General features: G+C 46.1%; 41 non-coding genes across 41 annotated transcripts in view; all 41 read left to right on the top strand.

Annotated features, from left to right (window-relative positions):
* The window catches only part of LOC138587681 (5S ribosomal RNA), a 119-nt gene extending 103 nt beyond the window's left edge, over positions 1 to 16 (top strand). Inside the window, exon 1 of the ribosomal RNA XR_011307673.1 lies at positions 1 to 16. This exon is cut by the window's left edge and continues 103 nt beyond it. This is a non-coding gene — a ribosomal RNA (5S ribosomal RNA).
* Positions 17 to 198: 182 nt separating this feature from the next.
* Positions 199 to 317, top strand: LOC138587680 (5S ribosomal RNA). Its single transcript, XR_011307672.1, has one exon. It is a non-coding gene; the product is annotated as a 5S ribosomal RNA (ribosomal RNA).
* A 182-nt stretch (positions 318 to 499) lies between these two features.
* On the top strand, positions 500 to 618 carry LOC138587679 (5S ribosomal RNA). Its single transcript, XR_011307671.1, has one exon. It is a non-coding gene; the product is annotated as a 5S ribosomal RNA (ribosomal RNA).
* Positions 619 to 795: 177 nt separating this feature from the next.
* Positions 796 to 914, top strand: LOC138587109 (5S ribosomal RNA). The gene has a single exon (XR_011307153.1). It is a non-coding gene; the product is annotated as a 5S ribosomal RNA (ribosomal RNA).
* Positions 915 to 1,096: 182 nt separating this feature from the next.
* LOC138586545 (5S ribosomal RNA) lies at positions 1,097 to 1,215 on the top strand. Its single transcript, XR_011306616.1, has one exon. It is a non-coding gene; the product is annotated as a 5S ribosomal RNA (ribosomal RNA).
* Positions 1,216 to 1,430: 215 nt separating this feature from the next.
* Positions 1,431 to 1,549, top strand: LOC138586884 (5S ribosomal RNA). The gene has a single exon (XR_011306940.1). It is a non-coding gene; the product is annotated as a 5S ribosomal RNA (ribosomal RNA).
* Positions 1,550 to 1,731: 182 nt separating this feature from the next.
* On the top strand, positions 1,732 to 1,850 carry LOC138587524 (5S ribosomal RNA). Its single transcript, XR_011307520.1, has one exon. It is a non-coding gene; the product is annotated as a 5S ribosomal RNA (ribosomal RNA).
* A 182-nt stretch (positions 1,851 to 2,032) lies between these two features.
* LOC138587678 (5S ribosomal RNA) lies at positions 2,033 to 2,151 on the top strand. The gene has a single exon (XR_011307670.1). It is a non-coding gene; the product is annotated as a 5S ribosomal RNA (ribosomal RNA).
* Positions 2,152 to 2,333: 182 nt separating this feature from the next.
* LOC138587677 (5S ribosomal RNA) lies at positions 2,334 to 2,452 on the top strand. Its single transcript, XR_011307669.1, has one exon. It is a non-coding gene; the product is annotated as a 5S ribosomal RNA (ribosomal RNA).
* A 182-nt stretch (positions 2,453 to 2,634) lies between these two features.
* On the top strand, positions 2,635 to 2,753 carry LOC138587676 (5S ribosomal RNA). The gene has a single exon (XR_011307668.1). It is a non-coding gene; the product is annotated as a 5S ribosomal RNA (ribosomal RNA).
* Positions 2,754 to 2,935: 182 nt separating this feature from the next.
* Positions 2,936 to 3,054, top strand: LOC138586774 (5S ribosomal RNA). The gene has a single exon (XR_011306835.1). It is a non-coding gene; the product is annotated as a 5S ribosomal RNA (ribosomal RNA).
* A 182-nt stretch (positions 3,055 to 3,236) lies between these two features.
* On the top strand, positions 3,237 to 3,355 carry LOC138587675 (5S ribosomal RNA). Its single transcript, XR_011307667.1, has one exon. It is a non-coding gene; the product is annotated as a 5S ribosomal RNA (ribosomal RNA).
* Positions 3,356 to 3,537: 182 nt separating this feature from the next.
* Positions 3,538 to 3,656, top strand: LOC138586773 (5S ribosomal RNA). The gene has a single exon (XR_011306834.1). It is a non-coding gene; the product is annotated as a 5S ribosomal RNA (ribosomal RNA).
* Positions 3,657 to 3,838: 182 nt separating this feature from the next.
* Positions 3,839 to 3,957, top strand: LOC138587674 (5S ribosomal RNA). The gene has a single exon (XR_011307666.1). It is a non-coding gene; the product is annotated as a 5S ribosomal RNA (ribosomal RNA).
* A 249-nt stretch (positions 3,958 to 4,206) lies between these two features.
* LOC138587655 (5S ribosomal RNA) lies at positions 4,207 to 4,325 on the top strand. The gene has a single exon (XR_011307648.1). It is a non-coding gene; the product is annotated as a 5S ribosomal RNA (ribosomal RNA).
* A 182-nt stretch (positions 4,326 to 4,507) lies between these two features.
* On the top strand, positions 4,508 to 4,626 carry LOC138587219 (5S ribosomal RNA). Its single transcript, XR_011307257.1, has one exon. It is a non-coding gene; the product is annotated as a 5S ribosomal RNA (ribosomal RNA).
* Positions 4,627 to 4,808: 182 nt separating this feature from the next.
* LOC138586987 (5S ribosomal RNA) lies at positions 4,809 to 4,927 on the top strand. Its single transcript, XR_011307037.1, has one exon. It is a non-coding gene; the product is annotated as a 5S ribosomal RNA (ribosomal RNA).
* Positions 4,928 to 5,109: 182 nt separating this feature from the next.
* On the top strand, positions 5,110 to 5,228 carry LOC138586440 (5S ribosomal RNA). The gene has a single exon (XR_011306517.1). It is a non-coding gene; the product is annotated as a 5S ribosomal RNA (ribosomal RNA).
* Positions 5,229 to 5,410: 182 nt separating this feature from the next.
* Positions 5,411 to 5,529, top strand: LOC138587098 (5S ribosomal RNA). The gene has a single exon (XR_011307143.1). It is a non-coding gene; the product is annotated as a 5S ribosomal RNA (ribosomal RNA).
* Positions 5,530 to 5,711: 182 nt separating this feature from the next.
* LOC138587051 (5S ribosomal RNA) lies at positions 5,712 to 5,830 on the top strand. Its single transcript, XR_011307098.1, has one exon. It is a non-coding gene; the product is annotated as a 5S ribosomal RNA (ribosomal RNA).
* Positions 5,831 to 6,012: 182 nt separating this feature from the next.
* LOC138587671 (5S ribosomal RNA) lies at positions 6,013 to 6,131 on the top strand. The gene has a single exon (XR_011307664.1). It is a non-coding gene; the product is annotated as a 5S ribosomal RNA (ribosomal RNA).
* Positions 6,132 to 6,313: 182 nt separating this feature from the next.
* LOC138587670 (5S ribosomal RNA) lies at positions 6,314 to 6,432 on the top strand. Its single transcript, XR_011307663.1, has one exon. It is a non-coding gene; the product is annotated as a 5S ribosomal RNA (ribosomal RNA).
* A 249-nt stretch (positions 6,433 to 6,681) lies between these two features.
* Positions 6,682 to 6,800, top strand: LOC138587512 (5S ribosomal RNA). Its single transcript, XR_011307509.1, has one exon. It is a non-coding gene; the product is annotated as a 5S ribosomal RNA (ribosomal RNA).
* A 182-nt stretch (positions 6,801 to 6,982) lies between these two features.
* Positions 6,983 to 7,101, top strand: LOC138586798 (5S ribosomal RNA). Its single transcript, XR_011306859.1, has one exon. It is a non-coding gene; the product is annotated as a 5S ribosomal RNA (ribosomal RNA).
* A 182-nt stretch (positions 7,102 to 7,283) lies between these two features.
* LOC138586986 (5S ribosomal RNA) lies at positions 7,284 to 7,402 on the top strand. The gene has a single exon (XR_011307036.1). It is a non-coding gene; the product is annotated as a 5S ribosomal RNA (ribosomal RNA).
* A 182-nt stretch (positions 7,403 to 7,584) lies between these two features.
* LOC138587669 (5S ribosomal RNA) lies at positions 7,585 to 7,703 on the top strand. Its single transcript, XR_011307662.1, has one exon. It is a non-coding gene; the product is annotated as a 5S ribosomal RNA (ribosomal RNA).
* Positions 7,704 to 7,952: 249 nt separating this feature from the next.
* Positions 7,953 to 8,071, top strand: LOC138587500 (5S ribosomal RNA). Its single transcript, XR_011307498.1, has one exon. It is a non-coding gene; the product is annotated as a 5S ribosomal RNA (ribosomal RNA).
* Positions 8,072 to 8,253: 182 nt separating this feature from the next.
* LOC138586614 (5S ribosomal RNA) lies at positions 8,254 to 8,372 on the top strand. The gene has a single exon (XR_011306680.1). It is a non-coding gene; the product is annotated as a 5S ribosomal RNA (ribosomal RNA).
* Positions 8,373 to 8,554: 182 nt separating this feature from the next.
* Positions 8,555 to 8,673, top strand: LOC138587668 (5S ribosomal RNA). The gene has a single exon (XR_011307661.1). It is a non-coding gene; the product is annotated as a 5S ribosomal RNA (ribosomal RNA).
* Positions 8,674 to 8,855: 182 nt separating this feature from the next.
* Positions 8,856 to 8,974, top strand: LOC138587667 (5S ribosomal RNA). The gene has a single exon (XR_011307660.1). It is a non-coding gene; the product is annotated as a 5S ribosomal RNA (ribosomal RNA).
* A 247-nt stretch (positions 8,975 to 9,221) lies between these two features.
* LOC138586914 (5S ribosomal RNA) lies at positions 9,222 to 9,340 on the top strand. The gene has a single exon (XR_011306967.1). It is a non-coding gene; the product is annotated as a 5S ribosomal RNA (ribosomal RNA).
* A 249-nt stretch (positions 9,341 to 9,589) lies between these two features.
* LOC138587666 (5S ribosomal RNA) lies at positions 9,590 to 9,708 on the top strand. Its single transcript, XR_011307659.1, has one exon. It is a non-coding gene; the product is annotated as a 5S ribosomal RNA (ribosomal RNA).
* A 182-nt stretch (positions 9,709 to 9,890) lies between these two features.
* LOC138586543 (5S ribosomal RNA) lies at positions 9,891 to 10,009 on the top strand. The gene has a single exon (XR_011306614.1). It is a non-coding gene; the product is annotated as a 5S ribosomal RNA (ribosomal RNA).
* A 215-nt stretch (positions 10,010 to 10,224) lies between these two features.
* LOC138586842 (5S ribosomal RNA) lies at positions 10,225 to 10,343 on the top strand. The gene has a single exon (XR_011306900.1). It is a non-coding gene; the product is annotated as a 5S ribosomal RNA (ribosomal RNA).
* Positions 10,344 to 10,525: 182 nt separating this feature from the next.
* LOC138587489 (5S ribosomal RNA) lies at positions 10,526 to 10,644 on the top strand. The gene has a single exon (XR_011307487.1). It is a non-coding gene; the product is annotated as a 5S ribosomal RNA (ribosomal RNA).
* A 182-nt stretch (positions 10,645 to 10,826) lies between these two features.
* LOC138587665 (5S ribosomal RNA) lies at positions 10,827 to 10,945 on the top strand. The gene has a single exon (XR_011307658.1). It is a non-coding gene; the product is annotated as a 5S ribosomal RNA (ribosomal RNA).
* Positions 10,946 to 11,127: 182 nt separating this feature from the next.
* On the top strand, positions 11,128 to 11,246 carry LOC138587664 (5S ribosomal RNA). Its single transcript, XR_011307657.1, has one exon. It is a non-coding gene; the product is annotated as a 5S ribosomal RNA (ribosomal RNA).
* A 182-nt stretch (positions 11,247 to 11,428) lies between these two features.
* On the top strand, positions 11,429 to 11,547 carry LOC138587663 (5S ribosomal RNA). Its single transcript, XR_011307656.1, has one exon. It is a non-coding gene; the product is annotated as a 5S ribosomal RNA (ribosomal RNA).
* Positions 11,548 to 11,729: 182 nt separating this feature from the next.
* Positions 11,730 to 11,848, top strand: LOC138586772 (5S ribosomal RNA). Its single transcript, XR_011306833.1, has one exon. It is a non-coding gene; the product is annotated as a 5S ribosomal RNA (ribosomal RNA).
* Positions 11,849 to 12,030: 182 nt separating this feature from the next.
* LOC138586825 (5S ribosomal RNA) lies at positions 12,031 to 12,149 on the top strand. The gene has a single exon (XR_011306884.1). It is a non-coding gene; the product is annotated as a 5S ribosomal RNA (ribosomal RNA).
* Positions 12,150 to 12,398: 249 nt separating this feature from the next.
* The window catches only part of LOC138587477 (5S ribosomal RNA), a 119-nt gene continuing 17 nt past the window's right edge, over positions 12,399 to 12,500 (top strand). The window contains exon 1 of the ribosomal RNA XR_011307476.1: positions 12,399 to 12,500. This exon is cut by the window's right edge and continues 17 nt beyond it. This is a non-coding gene — a ribosomal RNA (5S ribosomal RNA).

The following is a 12,500-nucleotide window of genomic DNA, read 5'->3' as shown; positions in this document are numbered from 1 at the left end:
CCAGGTGCTGTAAGCTTTTTCATTTTTCTGTGATGGACAGGAGAGGTGCTGATGCTGCAGGCCTTGAAAAAGTTTGATCAGACACTCATGTGCAAGAATGCATTGAATTCATCCTAGAAAAAAAACACAGTAACATATGAAGAGATTAAAAAGTGCCCAAATGCATTTTTAAAAGGCCCGATTGAACACGCAACTGTCGCTTACGGCCATACCACCCTGAACACGCCCGATCTCGTCCGATCTCGGAAGCTAAGCAGGGTCGGGCCTGGTTAGTACTTGGATGGGAGACCGCCTGGGAATACCAGGTGCTGTAAGCTTTTTCATTTTTCTGTGATGGACAGGAGAGGTGCTGATGCTGCAGGCCTTGAAAAAGTTTGATCAGACACTCATGTGCAAGAATGCATTGAATTCATCCTAGAAAAAAAACACAGTAACATATGAAGAGATTAAAAAGTGCCCAAATGCATTTTTAAAAGGCCCGATTGAACACACAACTGTCGCTTACGGCCATACCACCCTGAACACGCCCGATCTCGTCCGATCTCGGAAGCTAAGCAGGGTCGGGCCTGGTTAGTACTTGGATGGGAGACCGCCTGGGAATACCAGGTGCTGTAAGCTTTTTCATTTTTCTGTGATGGACAGGAGAGGTGCTGATGCTGCAGGCCTTGAAAAAGTTTGATCAGACACTCATGTGCAAGAATGCATTGAATTCATCCTAGAAAAAAAACACAGTAACATATGAAGAGATTAAAAAGTGCCCAAATGCATTTTTAAAAGGCCCGATTGAACGCACAACTTTACGGCCATACCACCCTGAACACGCCCGATCTCGTCCGATCTCGGAAGCTAAGCAGGGTCGGGCCTGGTTAGTACTTGGATGGGAGACCGCCTGGGAATACCAGGTGCTGTAAGCTTTTTCATTTTTCTGTGATGGACAGGAGAGGTGCTGATGCTGCAGGCCTTGAAAAAGTTTGATCAGACACTCATGTGCAAGAATGCATTGAATTCATCCTAGAAAAAAAACACAGTAACATATGAAGAGATTAAAAAGTGCCCAAATGCATTTTTAAAAGGCCCGATTGAACACACAACTGTCGCTTACGGCCATACCACCCTGAACACGCCCGATCTCGTCCGATCTCGGAAGCCAAGCAGGGTCGGGCCTGGTTAGTACTTGGATGGGAGACCGCCTGGGAATACCAGGTGCTGTAAGCTTTTTCATTTTTCTGTGATGGACAGGAGAGGTGCTGATGCTGCAGGCCTTGAAAAAGTTTGATCAGACACTCATGTGCAAGAATGCATTGAATTCATCATAGAAAAAAACCATGACAAAATTTTTGACGAAAACTATAAACAACGTTAAAATTACAGCCACATTCTTGCTGCACCATGCCACGTCTTTAAAAGGCCCGATTGAACACACAACTGTCGCTTACAGCCATACCACCCTGAACACGCCCGATCTCGTCTGATCTCGGAAGCTAAGCAGGGTCGGGCCTGGTTAGTACTTGGATGGGAGATCGCCTGGGAATACCAGGTGCTGTAAGCTTTTTCATTTTTCTGTGATGGACAGGAGAGGTGCTGATGCTGCAGGCCTTGAAAAAGTTTGATCAGACACTCATGTGCAAGAATGCATTGAATTCATCCTAGAAAAAAAACACAGTAACATATGAAGAGATTAAAAAGTGCCAAAATGCATTTTTAAAAGGCCCGATTGAACACACAACTGTCGCTTACGGCCATACCACCCTGAACACGCCCGATCTCGTCCGATCTCGGAAGCTAAGCAGGGTTGGGCCTGGTTAGTACTTGGATGGGAGACCGCCTGGGAATACCAGGTGCTGTAAGCTTTTTCATTTTTCTGTGATGGACAGGAGAGGTGCTGATGCTGCAGGCCTTGAAAAAGTTGGATCAGACACTCATGTGCAAGAATGCATTGAATTCATCCTAGAAAAAAAACACAGTAACATATGAAGAGATTAAAAAGTGCCCAAATGCATTTTTAAAAGGCCCGATTGAACACACAACTGTCGCTTACGGCCATACCACCCTGAACACGCCCGATCTCGTCCGATCTCGGAAGCTAAGCAGGGTCGGGCCTGGTTAGTACTTGGATGGGAGACCGCCTGGGAATACCAGGTGCTGTAAGCTTTTTCATTTTTCTGTGATGGACAGGAGAGGTGCTGATGCTGCAGGCCTTGAAAAAGTTTGATCAGACACTCATGTGCAAGAATGCATTGAATTCATCCTAGAAAAAAAACACAGTAACATATGAAGAGATTAAAAAGTGCCCAAATGCATTTTTAAAAGGCCCGATTGAACAAACAAATGTCGCTTACGGCCATACCACCCTGAACACGCCCGATCTCGTCCGATCTCGGAAGCTAAGCAGGGTCGGGCCTGGTTAGTACTTGGATGGGAGACCGCCTGGGAATACCAGGTGCTGTAAGCTTTTTCATTTTTCTGTGATGGACAGGAGAGGTGCTGATGCTGCAGGCCTTGAAAGAGTTTGATCAGACACTCATGTGCAAGAATGCATTGAATTCATCCTAGAAAAAAAACACAGTAACATATGAAGAGATTAAAAAGTGCGCAAATGCATTTTTAAAAGTCCCGATTGAACACACAACTGTCGCTTACGGCCATACCACCCTGAACACGCCCGATCTCGTCCGATCTCGGAAGCTAAGCAGGGTCGGGCCTGGTTAGTACTTGGATGGGAGACCGCCTGGGAATACCAGGTGCTGTAAGCTTTTTCATTTTTCTGTGATGGACAGGAGAGGTGCTGATGCTGCAGGCCTTGAAAAAGTTTGATCAGACACTCATGTGCAAGAATGCATTGAATTCATCCTAGAAAAAAAACACAGTAACATATGAAGAGATTAAAAAGTGCCCAAATGCATTTTTAAAAGGCCCGATTGAACACACAACTGTCGCTTACGGCCATACCACCCTGAACACGTCCGATCTCGTCCGATCTCGGAAGCTAAGCAGGGTCGGGCCTGGTTAGTACTTGGATGGGAGACCGCCTGGGAATACCAGGTGCTGTAAGCTTTTTCATTTTTCTGTGATGGACAGGAGAGGTGCTGATGCTGCAGGCCTTGAAAAAGTTGGATCAGACACTCATGTGCAAGAATGCATTGAATTCATCCTAGAAAAAACACACAGTAACATATGAAGAGATTAAAAAGTGCCCAAATGCATTTTTAAAAGGCCCGATTGAACACACAACTGTCGCTTACGGCCATACCACCCTGAACACGCCCGATCTCGTCCGATCTCGGAAGCTAAGCAGGGTCGGGCCTGGTTAGTACTTGGATGGGAGACCGCCTGGGAATACCAGGTGCTGTAAGCTTTTTCATTTTTCTGTGATGGACAGGAGAGGTGCTGATGCTGCAGGCCTTGAAAAAGTTTGATCAGACACTCATGTGCAAGAATGCATTGAATTCATCCTAGAAAAAAAACACAGTAACATATGAAGAGATTAAAAAGTGCCCAAATGCATTTTTAAAAGGCCCGATTGAACACACAACTGTCGCTTACGGCCATACCACCCTGAACACGTCCGATCTCGTCCGATCTCGGAAGCTAAGCAGGGTCGGGCCTGGTTAGTACTTGGATGGGAGACCGCCTGGGAATACCAGGTGCTGTAAGCTTTTTCATTTTTCTGTGATGGACAGGAGAGGTGCTGATGCTGCAGGCCTTGAAAAAGTTGGATCAGACACTCATGTGCAAGAATGCATTGAATTCATCCTAGAAAAAACACACAGTAACATATGAAGAGATTAAAAAGTGCCCAAATGCATTTTTAAAAGGCCCGATTGAACACACAACTGTCGCTTACGGCCATACCACCCTGAACACGCCCGATCTCGTCCGATCTCGGAAGCTAAGCAGGGTCGGGCCTGGTTAGTACTTGGATGGGAGACCGCCTGGGAATACCAGGTGCTGTAAGCTTTTTCATTTTTCTGTGATGGACAGGAGAGGTGCTGATGCTGCAGGCCTTGAAAAAGTTTGATCAGACACTCATGTGCAAGAATGCATTGAATTCATCCTAGAAAAAAACCATGACAAAATTTTTGACGAAAACTATAAACAACGTTAAAAATACAGCCAAATTCAAGAATGTGGTGGGGCAGATGCCCCATCACATTCGTGCTGCACCATGCCACATCTTTAAAAGGCCCGATTGAACACACAACTGTCGCTTACGGCCATACCACCCTGAACACACCCGATCTCGTCCGATCTCGGAAGCTAAGCAGGGTCGGGCCTGGTTAGTACTTGGATGGGAGACCGCCTGGGAATACCAGGTGCTGTAAGCTTTTTCATTTTTCTGTGATGGACAGGAGAGGTGCTGATGCTGCAGGCCTTGAAAAAGTTTGATCAGACACTCATGTGCAAGAATGCATTGAATTCATCCTAGAAAAAAAACACAGTAACATATGAAGAGATTAAAAAGTGCCCAAATGCATTTTTAAAAGGCCCGATTGAACACACAACTGTCGCTTACGGCCATACCACCCTGAACACGGCCGATCTCGTCCGGTCTCGGAAGCTAAGCAGGGTCGGGCCTGGTTAGTACTTGGATGGGAGACCGCCTGGGAATACCAGGTGCTGTAAGCTTTTTCATTTTTCTGTGATGGACAGGAGAGGTGCTGATGCTGCAGGCCTTGAAAAAGTTTGATCAGACACTCATGTGCAAGAATGCATTGAATTCATCCTAGAAAAAAAACACAGTAACATATGAAGAGATTAAAAAGTGCCCAAATGCATTTTTAAAAGGCCCGATTGAACACACAACTGTCGCTTACGGCCATACCACCCTGAACACGGCCGATCTCGTCCGATCTCGGAAGCTAAGCAGGGTCGGGCCTGGTTAGTACTTGGATGGGAGACCGCCTGGGAATACCAGGTGCTGTAAGCTTTTTCATTTTTCTGTGATGGACAGGAGAGGTGCTGATGCTGCAGGCCTTGAAAAAGTTTGATCAGACACTCATGTGCAAGAATGCATTGAATTCATCCTAGAAAAAAAACACAGTAACATATGAAGAGATTAAAAAGTGCCCAAATGCATTTTTAAAAGGCCCGATTGAACACACAACTGTCGCTTATGGCCATACCACCCTGAACACGCCCGATCTCGTCCGATCTCGGAAGCTAAGCAGGGTCGGGCCTGGTTAGTACTTGGATGGGAGACCGCCTGGGAATACCAGGTGCTGTAAGCTTTTTCATTTTTCTGTGATGGATAGGAGAGGTGCTGATGCTGCAGGCCTTGAAAAAGTTTGATCAGACACTCATGTGCAAGAATGCATTGAATTCATCCTAGAAAAAAAACACAGTAACATATGAAAAGATTAAAAAGTGCCCAAATGCATTTTTAAAAGGCCCGATTGAACACACAACTGTCGCTTACGGCCATACCACCCTGAACACGCCCGATCTCGTCGGATCTCGGAAGCTAAGCAGGGTCGGGCCTGGTTAGTACTTGGATGGGAGACCGCCTGGGAATACTAGGTGCTGTAAGCTTTTTCATTTTTCTGTGATGGACAGGAGAGGTGCTGATGCTGCAGGCCTTGAAAAAGTTTGATCAGACACTCATGTGCAAGAATGCATTGAATTCATCATAGAAAAAAACCACAGTAACATATGAAGAGATTAAAAAGTGCCCAAATGCATTTTTAAAAGGCCCGATTGAACACACAACTGTCGCTTATGGCCATACCACCCTGAACACGCCCGATCTCGTCCGATCTCGGAAGCTAAGCAGGGTCGGGCCTGGATAGTACTTGGATGGAAGACCGCCTGGGAATACCAGGTGCTGTAAGCTTTTTCATTTTTCTGTGATGGACAGGAGAGGTGCTGATGCTGCAGGCCTTGAAAAAGTTTGATCAGACACTCATGTGCAAGAATGCATTGAATTCATCCTAGAAAAAAAACACAGTAACATATGAAGAGATTAAAAAGTGCCCAAATGCATTTTTAAAAGGCCCGATTGAACACACAACTGTCGCTTACGGCCATACCACCCTGAACACGCCCGATCTCGTCCGATCTCGGAAGCTAAGCAGGGTCGGGCCTGGTTAGTACTTGGATGGGAGACCGCCTGGGAATACCAGGTGCTGTAAGCTTTTTCATTTTTCTGTGATGGACAGGAGAGGTGCTGATGCTGCAGGCCTTGAAAAAGTTGGATCAGACACTCATGTGCAAGAATGCATTGAATTCATCCTAGAAAAAAAACACAGTAACATATGAAGAGATTAAAAAGTGCCCAAATGCATTTTTAAAAGGCCTGATTGAACACACAACTGTCGCTTACGGCCATACCACCCTGAACACGCCCGATCTCGTCCGATCTCGGAAGCTAAGCAGGGTCGGGCCTGGTTAGTACTTGGATGGGAGACCGCCTGGGAATACCAGGTGCTGTAAGCTTTTTCATTTTTCTGTGATGGACAGGAGAGGTGCTGATGCTGCAGGCCTTGAAAAAGTTTGATCAGACACTCATGTGCAAGAATGCATTGAATTCATCATAGAAAAAAACCATGACAAAATCTTTGACGAAAACTATAAACAACGTTAAAAATACAGCCAAATTCAAGAATGTGGTGGGGCAGATGCCCCACCGCATTCTTGCTGCACCATGCCACGTCTTTAAAAGGCCCGATTGAACACACAACTGTCGCTTACGGCCATACCACCCTGAACACGCCCGATCTCGTCCGATCTCGGAAGCTAAGCAGGGTTGGGCCTGGTTAGTACTTGGATGGGAGACCGCCTGGGAATACCAGGTGCTGTAAGCTTTTTCATTTTTCTGTGATGGACAGGAGAGGTGCTGATGCTGCAGGCCTTGAAAAAGTTTGATCAGACACTCATGTGCAAGAATGCATTGAATTCATCCTAGAAAAAAACCACAGTAACATATGAAGAGATTAAAAAGTGCCCAAATGCATTTTTAAAAGGCCCGATTGAACACACAACTGTCGCTTACGGCCATACCACCCTGAACACGCCCGATCTCGTCCGATCTCGGAAGCTAAGCAGGGTCGGGCCTGGATAGTACTTGGATGGAAGACCGCCTGGGAATACCAGGTGCTGTAAGCTTTTTCATTTTTCTGTGATGGACAGGAGAGGTGCTGATGCTGCAGGCCTTGAAAAAGTTTGATCAGACACTCATGTGCAAGAATGCATTGAATTCATCCTAGAAAAAAAACACAGTAACATATGAAGAGATTAAAAAGTGCCCAAATGCATTTTTAAAAGGCCCGATTGAACACACAACTGTCGCTTACGGCCATACCACCCTGAACACGGCCGATCTCGTCCGATCTCGGAAGCTAAGCAGGGTCGGGCCTGGTTAGTACTTGGATGGGAGACCGCCTGGGAATACCAGGTGCTGTAAGCTTTTTCATTTTTCTGTGATGGACAGGAGAGGTGCTGATGCTGCAGGCCTTGAAAAAGTTGGATCAGACACTCATGTGCAAGAATGCATTGAATTCATCCTAGAAAAAAAACACAGTAACATATGAAGAGATTAAAAAGTGCCCAAATGCATTTTTAAAAGGCCTGATTGAACACACAACTGTCGCTTACGGCCATACCACCCTGAACACGCCCGATCTCGTCCGATCTCGGAAGCTAAGCAGGGTCGGGCCTGGTTAGTACTTGGATGGGAGACCGCCTGGGAATACCAGGTGCTGTAAGCTTTTTCATTTTTCTGTGATGGACAGGAGAGGTGCTGATGCTGCAGGCCTTGAAAAAGTTTGATCAGACACTCATGTGCAAGAATGCATTGAATTCATCATAGAAAAAAACCATGACAAAATCTTTGACGAAAACTATAAACAACGTTAAAAATACAGCCAAATTCAAGAATGTGGTGGGGCAGATGCCCCACCGCATTCTTGCTGCACCATGCCACGTCTTTAAAAGGCCCGATTGAACACACAACTGTCGCTTACGGCCATACCACCCTGAACACGCCCGATCTCGTCCGATCTCGGAAGCTAAGCAGGGTTGGGCCTGGTTAGTACTTGGATGGGAGACCGCCTGGGAATACCAGGTGCTGTAAGCTTTTTCATTTTTCTGTGATGGACAGGAGAGGTGCTGATGCTGCAGGCCTTGAAAAAGTTTGATCAGACACTCATGTGCAAGAATGCATTGAATTCATCCTAGAAAAAAAACACAGTAACATATGAAGAGATTAAAAAGTGCCCAAATGCATTTTTAAAAGGCCCGATTGAACACACAACTGTCGCTTACGGCCATACCACCCTGAACACGCCCGATCTCGTCCGATCTCGGAAGCTAAGCAGGGTCGGGCCTGGTTAGTACTTGGATGGGAGACCGCCTGGGAATAACAGGTGCTGTAAGCTTTTTCATTTTTCTGTGATGGACAGGAGAGGTGCTGATGCTGCAGGCCTTGAAAAAGTTTGATCAGACACTCATGTGCAAGAATGCATTGAATTCATCCTAGAAAAAAAACACAGTAACATATGAAGAGATTAAAAAGTGCCCAAATGCATTTTTAAAAGGCCCGATTGAACACACAACTGTCGCTTACGGCCATACCACCCTGAACACGCCCGATCTCGTCCGATCTCGGAAGCTAAGCAGGGTCGGGCCTGGTTAGTACTTGGATGGGAGACCGCCTGGGAATACCAGGTGCTGTAAGCTTTGTCATTTTTCTGTGATGGACAGGAGAGGTGCTGATGCTGCAGGCCTTTAAAAAGTTTGATCAGACACTCATGTGCAAGAATGCATTGAATTCATCCTAGAAAAAAAACACAGTAACATATGAAGAGATTAAAAAGTGCCCAAATGCATTTTTAAAAGGCCCGATTGAACACACAACTGTCGCTTACGGCCATACCACCCTGAACACGCCCGATCTCGTCCGATCTCGGAAGCTAAGCAGGGTCGGGCCTGGTTAGTACTTGGATGGGAGACCGCCTGGGAATACCAGGTGCTGTAAGCTTTTTCATTTTTCTGTGATGGACAGGAGAGGTGCTGATGCTGCAGACCTTGAAAAAGTTTGATCAGACACTCGTGCAAGAATGCATTGAATTCATCATAGAAAAAAACCATGACAAAATTTTTGACGAAAACTATAAACAACGTTAAAAATACAGCCAAATTCAAGAATGTGGTGGGGCAGATGCCCCATCACATTCTTGCTGCACCATGCCACGTCTTTAAAAGGCCCGATTGAACACACAACTGTCGCGTACGGCCATACCACCCTGAACACGCCCGATCTCGTCTGATCTCGGAAGCTAAGCAGGGTCGGGCCTGGTTAGTACTTGGATGGGAGACCGCCTGGGAATACCAGGTGCTGTAAGCTTTTTCATTTTTCTGTGATGGACAGGAGAGGTGCTGATGCTGCAGGCCTTGAAAAAGTTTGATCAGACACTCATGTGCAAGAATGCATTGAATTCATCATAGAAAAAAACCATGACAAAATCTTTGACGAAAACTATAAACAACGTTAAAAATACAGCCAAATTCAAGAATGTGGTGGGGCAGATGCCCCACCGCATTCTTGCTGCACCATACCACGTCTTTAAAAGGCCCGATTGAACACACAACTGTCGCTTACGGCCATACCACCCTGAACACGCCCGATCTCGTCCGATCTCGGAAGCTAAGCAGGGTCGGGCCTGGTTAGTACTTGGATGGGAGACCGCCTGGGAATACCAGGTGCTGTAAGCTTTTTCATTTTTCTGTGATGGACAGGAGAGGTGCTGATGCTGCAGGCCTTGAAAAAGTTTGATCAGACACTCATGTGCAAGAATGCATTGAATTCATCCTAGAAAAAAAACACAGTAACATATGAAGAGATTAAAAAGTGCCCAAATGCATTTTTAAAAGGCCCGATTGAACACACAACTGTCGCTTACGGCCATACCACCCTGAACACGCCCGATCTCGTCCGATCTCGGAAGCCAAGCAGGGTCGGGCCTGGTTAGTACTTGGATGGGAGACCGCCTGGGAATACCAGGTGCTGTAAGCTTTTTCATTTTTCTGTGATGGACAGGAGAGGTGCTGATGCTGCAGGCCTTGAAAAAGTTTGATCAGACACTCATGTGCAAGAATGCATTGAATTCATCATAGAAAAAAACCATGACAAAATTTTTGACGAAAACTATAAACAACGTTAAAATTACAGCCACATTCTTGCTGCACCATGCCACGTCTTTAAAAGGCCCGATTGAACACACAACTGTCGCTTACGGCCATACCACCCTGAACACGCCCGATCTCGTCTGATCTCGGAAGCTAAGCAGGGTCGGGCCTGGTTAGTACTTGGATGGGAGATCGCCTGGGAATACCAGGTGCTGTAAGCTTTTTCATTTTTCTGTGATGGACAGGAGAGGTGCTGATGCTGCAGGCCTTGAAAAAGTTTGATCAGACACTCATGTGCAAGAATGCATTGAATTCATCCTAGAAAAAAAACACAGTAACATATGAAGAGATTAAAAAGTGCCAAAATGCATTTTTAAAAGGCCCGATTGAACACACAACTGTCGCTTACGGCCATACCACCCTGAACACGCCCGATCTCGTCCGATCTCGGAAGCTAAGCAGGGTTGGGCCTGGTTAGTACTTGGATGGGAGACCGCCTGGGAATACCAGGTGCTGTAAGCTTTTTCATTTTTCTGTGATGGACAGGAGAGGTGCTGATGCTGCAGGCCTTGAAAAAGTTGGATCAGACACTCATGTGCAAGAATGCATTGAATTCATCCTAGAAAAAAAACACAGTAACATATGAAGAGATTAAAAAGTGCCCAAATGCATTTTTAAAAGGCCCGATTGAACACACAACTGTCGCTTACGGCCATACCACCCTGAACACGCCCGATCTCGTCCGATCTCGGAAGCTAAGCAGGGTCGGGCCTGGTTAGTACTTGGATGGGAGACCGCCTGGGAATACCAGGTGCTGTAAGCTTTTTCATTTTTCTGTGATGGACAGGAGAGGTGCTGATGCTGCAGGCCTTGAAAAAGTTTGATCAGACACTCATGTGCAAGAATGCATTGAATTCATCCTAGAAAAAAAACACAGTAACATATGAAGAGATTAAAAAGTGCCCAAATGCATTTTTAAAAGGCCCGATTGAACAAACAAATGTCGCTTACGGCCATACCACCCTGAACACGCCCGATCTCGTCCGATCTCGGAAGCTAAGCAGGGTCGGGCCTGGTTAGTACTTGGATGGGAGACCGCCTGGGAATACCAGGTGCTGTAAGCTTTTTCATTTTTCTGTGATGGACAGGAGAGGTGCTGATGCTGCAGGCCTTGAAAGAGTTTGATCAGACACTCATGTGCAAGAATGCATTGAATTCATCCTAGAAAAAAAACACAGTAACATATGAAGAGATTAAAAAGTGCGCAAATGCATTTTTAAAAGTCCCGATTGAACACACAACTGTCGCTTACGGCCATACCACCCTGAACACGCCCGATCTCGTCCGATCTCGGAAGCTAAGCAGGGTCGGGCCTGGTTAGTACTTGGATGGGAGACCGCCTGGGAATACCAGGTGCTGTAAGCTTTTTCATTTTTCTGTGATGGACAGGAGAGGTGCTGATGCTGCAGGCCTTGAAAAAGTTTGATCAGACACTCATGTGCAAGAATACATTGAATTCATCCTAGAAAAAAAACACAGTAACATATGAAGAGATTAAAAAGTGCCCAAATGCATTTTTAAAAGGCCCGATTGAACACACAACTGTCGCTTACGGCCATACCACCCTGAACACGTCCGATCTCGTCCGATCTCGGAAGCTAAGCAGGGTCGGGCCTGGTTAGTACTTGGATGGGAGACCGCCTGGGAATACCAGGTGCTGTAAGCTTTTTCATTTTTCTGTGATGGACAGGAGAGGTGCTGATGCTGCAGGCCTTGAAAAAGTTGGATCAGACACTCATGTGCAAGAATGCATTGAATTCATCCTAGAAAAAACACACAGTAACATATGAAGAGATTAAAAAGTGCCCAAATGCATTTTTAAAAGGCCCGATTGAACACACAACTGTCGCGTACGGCCATACCACCCTGAACACGCCCGATCTCGTCCGATCTCGGAAGCTAAGCAGGGTCGGGCCTGGTTAGTACTTGGATGGGAGACCGCCTGGGAATACCAGGTGCTGTAAGCTTTTTCATTTTTCTGTGATGGACAGGAGAGGTGCTGATGCTGCAGGCCTTGAAAAAGTTTGATCAGACACTCATGTGCAAGAATGCATTGAATTCATCCTAGAAAAAAACCATGACAAAATTTTTGACGAAAACTATAAACAACGTTAAAAATACAGCCAAATTCAAGAATGTGGTGGGGCAGATGCCCCACCGCATTCTTGCTGCACCATGCCACGTCTTTAAAAGGCCCGATTGAACACACAACTGTCGCTTACGGCCATACCACCCTGAACACGCCCGATCTCGTCCGATCTCGGAAGCTAAGCAGGGTTGGGCCTGGTTAGTACTTGGATGGGAGACCGCCTGGGAAT

Source organism: Semicossyphus pulcher, unplaced genomic scaffold, assembly GCF_022749685.1.
Source record: "Semicossyphus pulcher isolate SPU_LCO1_2020_fin unplaced genomic scaffold, fSemPul1.0.p SCAF_11, whole genome shotgun sequence".
In the NCBI taxonomy this organism is placed as follows: domain Eukaryota; kingdom Metazoa; phylum Chordata; class Actinopteri; order Labriformes; family Labridae; genus Semicossyphus; species Semicossyphus pulcher.
This window is presented reverse-complemented; position numbering and strand designations above follow the sequence as displayed.